The sequence below is a fragment of the Ictidomys tridecemlineatus genome, chromosome 9 (assembly GCF_052094955.1).
Source record: "Ictidomys tridecemlineatus isolate mIctTri1 chromosome 9, mIctTri1.hap1, whole genome shotgun sequence".
NCBI classification, from domain to species: Eukaryota; Metazoa; Chordata; class Mammalia; order Rodentia; family Sciuridae; genus Ictidomys; species Ictidomys tridecemlineatus.
Window position 1 is genome coordinate 69,415,079 of NC_135485.1, and position 8,722 is coordinate 69,423,800.

Sequence of the window (8,722 nt, forward strand, 5' to 3'; positions counted from 1 at the left end):
TATTTATTTAGTACCAGGGATTGAACCTAAGGGCACTTAACCACTGAGCCTCATGCCCAGCCTTTTTGATTTTTTATTTTGAGACAGGGTCTCATTGGGTTGCTTACAGCCTCACTGAGTTGCTGAGGCTGACTTTGAACCTGTGATTTTCCTGCCTTAACCTCCCAGGCCTCTGGGATTTCAGGCTTGCACTTCTGTTCCCTTTATTGCACCCTTCCTTCTGCTTGTTTTGAATTTATTGGCTCTTCTTTTTCTAGTTTCTTGAAGTGAGAGCTTAGATTATTGCCTTGAGAATTTTTCTTTCTTTTACCTGAGCGTATTTTTTTTCCTTTTCTGAGCTTCTTAAAATTTTTCTTTTGAATCAAGAAGCAAGATTCATGCAGGGCCTCAATTCAACTGATATGGAAGTAAAAAGTTTGCATGTGTGCATATACTGTGTAAATTTGTAGGATTTTCGTGGTCATTAAAAATAAAAGCCCAGCTATTTAACACCATACCCGCAGGTGGAGGCCAACCCTTTCCAGATGAGAACACGGATAGGCAGAGATTGAACTCTTTATTAATCAAGAGTGGAGTGGAGGCAAGACCACACCATGCCCCCCACTGCAGAACCCCGACCTGTGCTGGTCTTTCCAAGGGCAGGGGAAGGGACTGTCCAGAATGAATCCTCTGGGATCCATCCAGCCTCCCTAAAACCAACCCATCATGAGCCATAGCAGAGAGATGTAGGGAGTAGCAAGATTGGCAACCTGTAAGGATGCATCCTTCTTCCTTCCTGTCCTGCTTGCCTCTCTGCTGTGCTCCATGCAGAAAGGTGAGCCGGTGTCTTCCAGGGGGTTGCTGTCTCCAAAGCTCTGTAATAAGTCAAAAGCCTCCAACCCGGCAAGGAATCCCAATGGGTTTCAAGTAGCCAGGATCAAACCACACCTGTCACTTACCAGCCATGCAAGTCCAGGCAAATGGCTTCACTTTTCTCCTCCAAAGAACAGGACGATATTTCACTGATCTCCTGGGATCGTTCTGGGGAGCAAGTCACTGTACTTAAGCTGGCCCAGGCAGGCACCAGATCAGCATTTACTGGCATTTGCTCTTATTGCTCCATCAAAACTTTAGTCCTTGCTACTTAAAAACCCACAGCCTTTGATGTTGCCGGAGTGAGGAAATGGGCAATAAACCATTTTCATTGATCTCCACCCTTTCTCTCCACCCCTACCACCAAGTAGACCAATTGGTGGCCAGGAAAAAAGCAAAGTTACTCGGAAACATTGCCGACACTTGTTCAAAACCCCAGGGGCTCAGCAGCAATACACCGAACCAGTTTCAGCGGCCTACAGACAGGTCTGCACATAACCGCTCTACTCACTGCACGCTGTTGCATGGATGAATAAACACCTCGTGTGTGAACAGTGTGTAAATGCAGGGCACTGTTCCAGGGATCCAACCCCCACCACCCTTTCCCAGGTATGGCACTCACAAAACCAGGGTGAATTGGATTCCTGTGACCTAAAGCATGGGGGCTGCTGCCAAATGAGTGTTGGTGGAATCCCGACGTAGGCTTCACTGCAAGCCCTCCAGTGAACTGAATCTGCTTCCACCCACTGCTGTGTCTCCAAACTCTCTCTCTTCTTGCTTTCAGAAGGAAGGGCTCTTACACAAAAGCACGCACATGTGCAAGCACATCGGATCCCCCTCCTCCCCGAGTTCTCAGTTCCCTTTCTGTCTGCTCCCACTTCATCTGAAAACCCCGACATCCTGCCTGTTTTAAGCCCTCCTCCTCCTGCTAGAAGAAGTTAGGTATATTTCCCACATCTTAAAATGATGTTGCCGTGAGCAAAGTCTGAGCCTACCGGCATCCCCCAAGGATGCAATGCAGATCACAAGGATCAATTTGCAGGGACCCAGCACCGATGGGTAAAAATGCAGTCAGGTGGCTGCTTGCTGTAATAATATGGACCGTGTTTGCTCCTTTTCTTTCATAGGGTGGTTAAGCATCATGTTTCCCAAACGGGATCGCTGGGAAGGGACTGGGGCAGGGCAGGGAGAGGAGAGAGAACATGATTCTGTGACCATCGCTGGCTCTCCTACTTACGGGCCATGTGGGCTTTGAGTTCCCCTTTCTAAGTCGAGTTTTCTCATTTGCAAACCACAGCAAAGCTTCACAGAAAAGCGTCTGTGGCAACCCCATGCAGGCCCCAGCACATATGCAGCAGGTGCTTGGTGGGTGTTCCTTCCCTCTCTGCCCCCAACATATCTGGGCCTTTCCCCAAGTACGTTTCTATGTTTAAACGAGCTACTGTTTCCTATGCTTCTGAGATCCATCCAGAAAATCATTGCCTGTACCCATGTGTCAAAGTGTCTCCCCTATTCCAAAAAAGTAAGAAAAAAACCCTCAATAACCTTAGCCGTGGGGAAATGCATATCAAGGAGATACTACCTCACCCCAGTTAGAGGGGCTATTATTATTTTTTTTAACAAATAAAGAAAACATAAATTCTGGAGAGATGTGGACTCCAGACACATTTGGTGGGAATGTAAATTAGGGTAGCCATCATGGAGAGCAGCATGAAGGTTCATCCAAACACTAAAATTATATCTCGCATATGATCCAGCTAGCCCACTTCTGGGTACGCATCCAAGGGAAATGCAGGCAGCGTATCCAAGAGATATCTGCAGGCCCGTGTTTATTTTAGCACTATCCACAACAGCTAAAACATGGAATCTGCCTCGGTGCCCATCAACAGATGAATGGACAAAGAAAAGTTGGCCCATGTTATAGTTTGGTTCTGGAATGTTCCCCAAAAACTTCTGTGTCAAAGGCTTGGTTCCCAGCTTGTGCCACCACTGGGAGGTGGTGGGAGCTTGCAGGGGGTGTTCTTGATGGATACATCTTTTTCCCTCCTACACCTCTCCCACTAACTGTCTCCTTTTGCTCCCTGGCTGCCTTGGGGTGAGCGGCTCTGTCCCACCATGTTCTCCACCCTGTGATGTTCTACCTTGCCAGAGGCTAAAGCGAAGGGGTTCAGCGATTATGGACTTGAAATCTCTGAGCCAAAATAAATGTTTCATCCATAAGTTGATTTTCTCGGGTACTTTGTCACAGTGAGGAAAGATTGACTACAGCAGCACATGTGCACAATAGAATATTATTTAGCCACAAAGAAGAATGAAATCTTGTCATTTGTCACAAAGTGGGCAGAAGTGGAGAGCATTATGTTAAGTGACATAAGTCAGACACAGAAAGATAAGTGCTGCATGTCCTCTTCTGTAGAAACCAAAAAGAGTCAAACTGAAAGTGGGATGGTGATTACTAGGAAGTGGGAAGGGTCTGAATGGGGGTGACGTGGAAACAGGGTGTTTGGGTTTGACTTGTGTTAAATATAGACATGAATGGAGATATCACAATATATTCCATAAATACGTACTAGTAATACTTGATAACAAAAGTCATAATAAAGAGCTGAACCAGCCAATTTTCCCATGTATCATGAGGATTTCATTTTATGTAGTCATTATACATTGAAATGTCACAATTCAAATGATAATAGCGATTGGGCATGGGCGGAAGACCAGTTGTCAAAATTTTGGGGTTGTTTTTAATGTAAAATGCTTGCCTCGCCCGGCTTCTTCTGAGCTGAATTTCATTTTGCTTAGAGAGCATTCCATTCTGCCGTCCAGTGGTTGGAAAGGAAAGCAGTGATCACGGACTCAGAGACGGCGAATTCCCATTCTGTCATTTGGTCAGGGAAGGGGTTGGATGGGGGAGGGTTTCCTCCGGGAAAGCGTTATGATGGGTTGAATCGTGAAGGGGAGCCCGGCCTGCTGTGCACATGGACTTTGACCTACCTCCAGCGCCGCCTGGGCGAGATGTAGCCCAGGAAAGGAACCAGAGAGGGTAGCAGAGCCCAGCGACCGACCGGGAAGACCACAGGGGCTCAGGCTGCTCCCTCCGCGCTGTCCCCTACTGTGACCCCATGGTGGCTGGCAGGAGTGGGGAAGGACCAGATGTGCAGGGTGAGGAGACAGTCCCGGTGCTGACCCCTCAACTGTGAAGCCTGCCCTCCTCTGATGCACATCTCCAGGTGGCTCTCCCTTGGTGGCTGCCCTGGGTGACCCCTGGGGAGCTCAGGTAGGGGCCTCTGGCAGACACAGGGGAGGCCACTGTTCTCTGAACTGGCCTGGTCTTCAGGACTCCACCAAGCCACCGAGGCCGAGCTGCTGTGCTGGGTGGAGACTTTGTTCCTCTGGTGACAGAGCACAGAGGAACAGGCACAGACAATGACAGGGGAAAAGCTTCATCGCCAAAACTCCGCAACACCAAGTTACACATAAAACAGCTCCACCCTGCACCCTGTGGTGTAGGCATGTGTGTACCTAGTGATCATGGTAGGGTTCTCCACTTTAGATCGTCTTTAAGTAAAGGTCATATGTCTACATGATAAAACAACTCAAACCATAAAGCAACAGATGAAGGGAAAGTCATCCCCCCACACCACCCGACCCTACGCCCCACACCACCCGACCCTACGCCCCACACCACCCGACCCTACGCCCCATGACCTGCTCTTCAAGGTGCGAGCAGTCTTCCAGAAATCTCCTGCACAGACTCATAGAATTTTTTTTTTTAATGTACCAGGGACACGTTACCACTGAGCCACATCCCCAGCCATTTTTAAAATATTTTATTTAGAGACAGGGCATTGCTGAGTTGCCTAGGGCCTGGCTAAGTTGCTGAGGCTGGCTTTGAACGTGTAATCCTCCTGCCTCAGCCTCCCCAGCCACTGGGATAATTACAGGCGTGCACCACCATGCGTGGCTCAAAGAGTAGTTTTTAACAATTTCAATGAAATGCAATTCTTCCCAGCTCATTATTTACAGTGCACAATTCAATGGATTTTAGGAGATTCATAGAGTGGTGTAACCACCACCAGTCGATTTTTGATCATTTTCATCAGCCTCCCAAGGAGTCCTGCTCCCTGGTGCAGCTACTTCCCCTCTCCACCCACTCACCTCCCAGCCAGAGCCAGACATCAATCTACTCTCCATCTCTACATATTTGCTTCTTCTAGACATTTCATATACTCTCTCCTTTGAGGGTTCCGCATTCACAGATTCAAACCATTTCAGATTAAATCTATTTTTTAAAATATTTTAGAATATTTTGAGAATATTTTTAAAATAGTTCAGTCTAAACTGAGCACGTAGACTTTTTTCTTATTCCCTAAACAATAACAACTATTTTCATAGCATTTACATTGTGTTAGGTATTATAAGTAATCTAGAGATGATTTAAGTCTGCGGGAGGAGGTGTGCACGTTATCTGCAAATAGCACAGCATTTTATATGAGGATTTCAACACTTGCAGACTTTGGTGTCTGGAGGGGATCCTGGAACAAATCTCCCACGGACACAAGGGATGGCTGTAAATGAAATCATCTTCTATGAGGGATTTACACACATGGTAACAGAAACAGGATCACACCTCGCTTGCTCTTTCCCTTGATAGACTGTCTTCATGATCTTATCACGTGAGCACACACAGATCTATCTCATGGATGAAAATACCTACAGAGATCCTCAGCTCCTACTGACAGTCGATCAGATTGTCCGGGCCTCGTGGGCAATGCTGTAATTAAATGTGTCTTGCTGGATTCTTTCAGGTAAAAACATGAGAAATTCCTACAGTGAAATAGCTGATCAAATGGTATTCAGAGTTAAAGCTGCGATGGTTATTCCACAATCACCCCACAGAAAGGTGCCACACGGTGTAGTCACACCAGGAGGCAGAGACAGTGCACGCAGGGAAGACCAGGAGTCTAGGAGAAAATGAAAAGTCAGAGAGGCATGTGAAAATAAATGCAGGTGAGGATTGGCAATGCGGTGCCTGCCTGCCAGTTCCCTCTAGGGTTTGGGGTGATTGGCAGCACCGTGGACCTGCAGGACAGTGGAGAGGAAAATGGAGGAGGAGGGGGCTGCAAGGGTGCGGGGGGGCCTCCTCCCACTGGCTGTCAGGGACTCTTCACCTGTGGCAGCAGAGCCTGTGGCCAGTGAGCATCTTTGTGGACCTTCCTGATGAGGGTCTGGGTGCTTGTTCCCAACAACAAATGCACCATTTCAACACCAGCTGAGTGTCCCCGCATCTATTCTGACACTGACTCCCTGGGGTTAGCAGGGATCCCACAGGTTAAGGGGTCAATCCCACAAGACTGCCCCAGCTGCGGACCATGATGCACCCGTCTGCCCACAGGATGGCTCCTCTGGGGATCCCCCTCAGGTTCCATAACTTGCCAGGGTGATTAACAGAACTCAGGAACCTTTTGCTTATTAGAATGATGGTGCGTTGTAATGTGTCTACTACAGAGGACACTCTTCCTCATCGGCCATCTCAGTGGAGAGCTGCAGAGGGAAGGGCGGAGCACCCCCACTACCTCGGACCCCGTTGCTGCTCACCCACTTGGGAGCTCTCTGAACTCCACTGTGGGGGTTTGCATGGAGGAGGTCTCCCTACTTAGGCATGGTTGACCACGTGACTGGTGGTTGGCCCCAGCTGCCTCCACCCCTGCTCCCTCTCTGGAGATCCAGGGTTAGTGCTGAAATTCCGATCCCAAATCTACTTTTTCTGGCCACCTCCATTCTGAAACTAATAGGGCCTGAGCCAGTCAGTCGTCTCATTCGATCAGTGAGTGTCCCCAGGACTCAGACCTCTGTCACAGGAACCCCAAAGGCCAAATATTATTCCTTAATGTACCCCAGAGTCCTGGTGTGTATCTTCCTTGAGGGGTCAGATGCAATCCCTGCCTCTCCTGCACACACACCCCGCACACTCCACAATCATACACATACCTCATGTATACACACTCACCACATCATATACCACACACACATCACACACACCACACCACATATCACACACGTACACACACCATACATACCACACACACATAATATGCACATACACAGACACACACCACATATACCTTTCACACGTGCACACACCATGTACTATACGTGTACCACACATGCTCACACTAAGAATGTGCATACACCTACCACACACCTCACACACATCATATAAACTTGCAGACCACACATCATACACACACCTCACATCACAGACACACACACCACATACACCTACACATCACTTACATATCGCACACATATGCACACATACCACATACACACTCATTCTGTTTCTAAATGTTGGAAACATTCTTATAAATTGTGAAATTCAGAAAGGACAGTTCCTGGTATCTTGATGGCTCCGGCTGACTTGCAGGATGGAAGCCGTAGGGTGTGTGTGGGAGGAGTAGGAGCATGATGATGGGGATGACCTGTGTGGTCACTCAGCTCTGGGTGACACTTCTGTCACTGAGTGAACACTTCTCCTTGAAGGACTTCAGCAGTGAGTCCAAGACTTCCTTTGGGTCCAGACAAGGTCACTGTACAAAAGGCGAAGCTTCATTCTGCCAATCCACACCAGGGTCAATATTTTAAAGCTATGGCATGTAGAGCCCGCCAGCAGAGAGGAAGCAGCGTTGGCTTGTCTGTCACCTTGCAGACAGAGTGACCACAAGGCCTGAGTCACCCAATTCCTCAGGGCTCCATTCCACCACTATAGCCCTACCTGTGAAAAGGTCTTTCCTTTTTCTGGGGCCACCATATCATAAGTTGGGGCTCCCCAAAGGAATAGAACCAAGAGGAGATGTACACACACACACACACACACACACACACACACACACGACACACACACAGCACACACAGATCTACCATGAGGGACTGGCTCACACAATTATGGAGGCTGACAAATCCAAAATCCATAGAGCTGATGCCCCAGCTCAATTCAGAGGCCATCTACACTATTGTAGAAGCAGTCTGAAGACGGACTCTAACAAGGGACAGTGTTGGCCTTTTGTCTTAAAAAAAAAATACATTCAGGCCTTCAACAGATTGGACAAGGGCCACCTACACTGAGGAGGGCCATCAGCTTTACTCAGTTTACAGACTCAGATGTTCATTTCATCCAAAATCACCTTCACAGACATGCTCAGAATAATGCTTGACTAAATATCTGGGCACCTCATGGCCCAGTCAAGTTGATACATACCGTTAACCATCCCAACCACCCAATGGCTCTGTGGAAAGTGGAAAAGCGTTTTATTCTCTTCCAATGAGCACTGGGTGATTAACCGGATTGCCTGCACACTTTCACCTACAGGTACTACACCACACCTACTGGCGCACCCTGTCTGACTCAATTATTTCATCCAGGGTTGCAGAATGAGGATTTCCTAATTCCCCCCTATTCCTTCTCATACCTATAAACCGGTATCCCTCTGTTAAATTGCTTTTCTCACCAACCAGGGATGCAGAATTGTAGGGAGAAATATTCTCCCCAGAGAAGTAGTGAGAGAAGCCCCTCTCTAGGGTCTCCAGAGGCACAGAGTGCCCTATTGTCAGGCACCAGTGTCTGGTCTTAAAGTCCAGGGATAAGACGAGGCACTTGATTATGAGAGTCCTGTGTGTGGGGAGAGCTTCTCCAAACTGGGCATCTTTGGGGAAAAGAAACTTAATTGAAAGAGGAGTTTTAGGGACCCCTTAGTGAGATGCTCTGGGCTAAATCCCTGTGTCTTTCTTATGAAAATCTTCAGTGAAGAATCAAGAGTCCCACTTTATCCTCAGGACTGCTGGAGTCCATCCCAAGACTGGTTTTGGAGGCCTC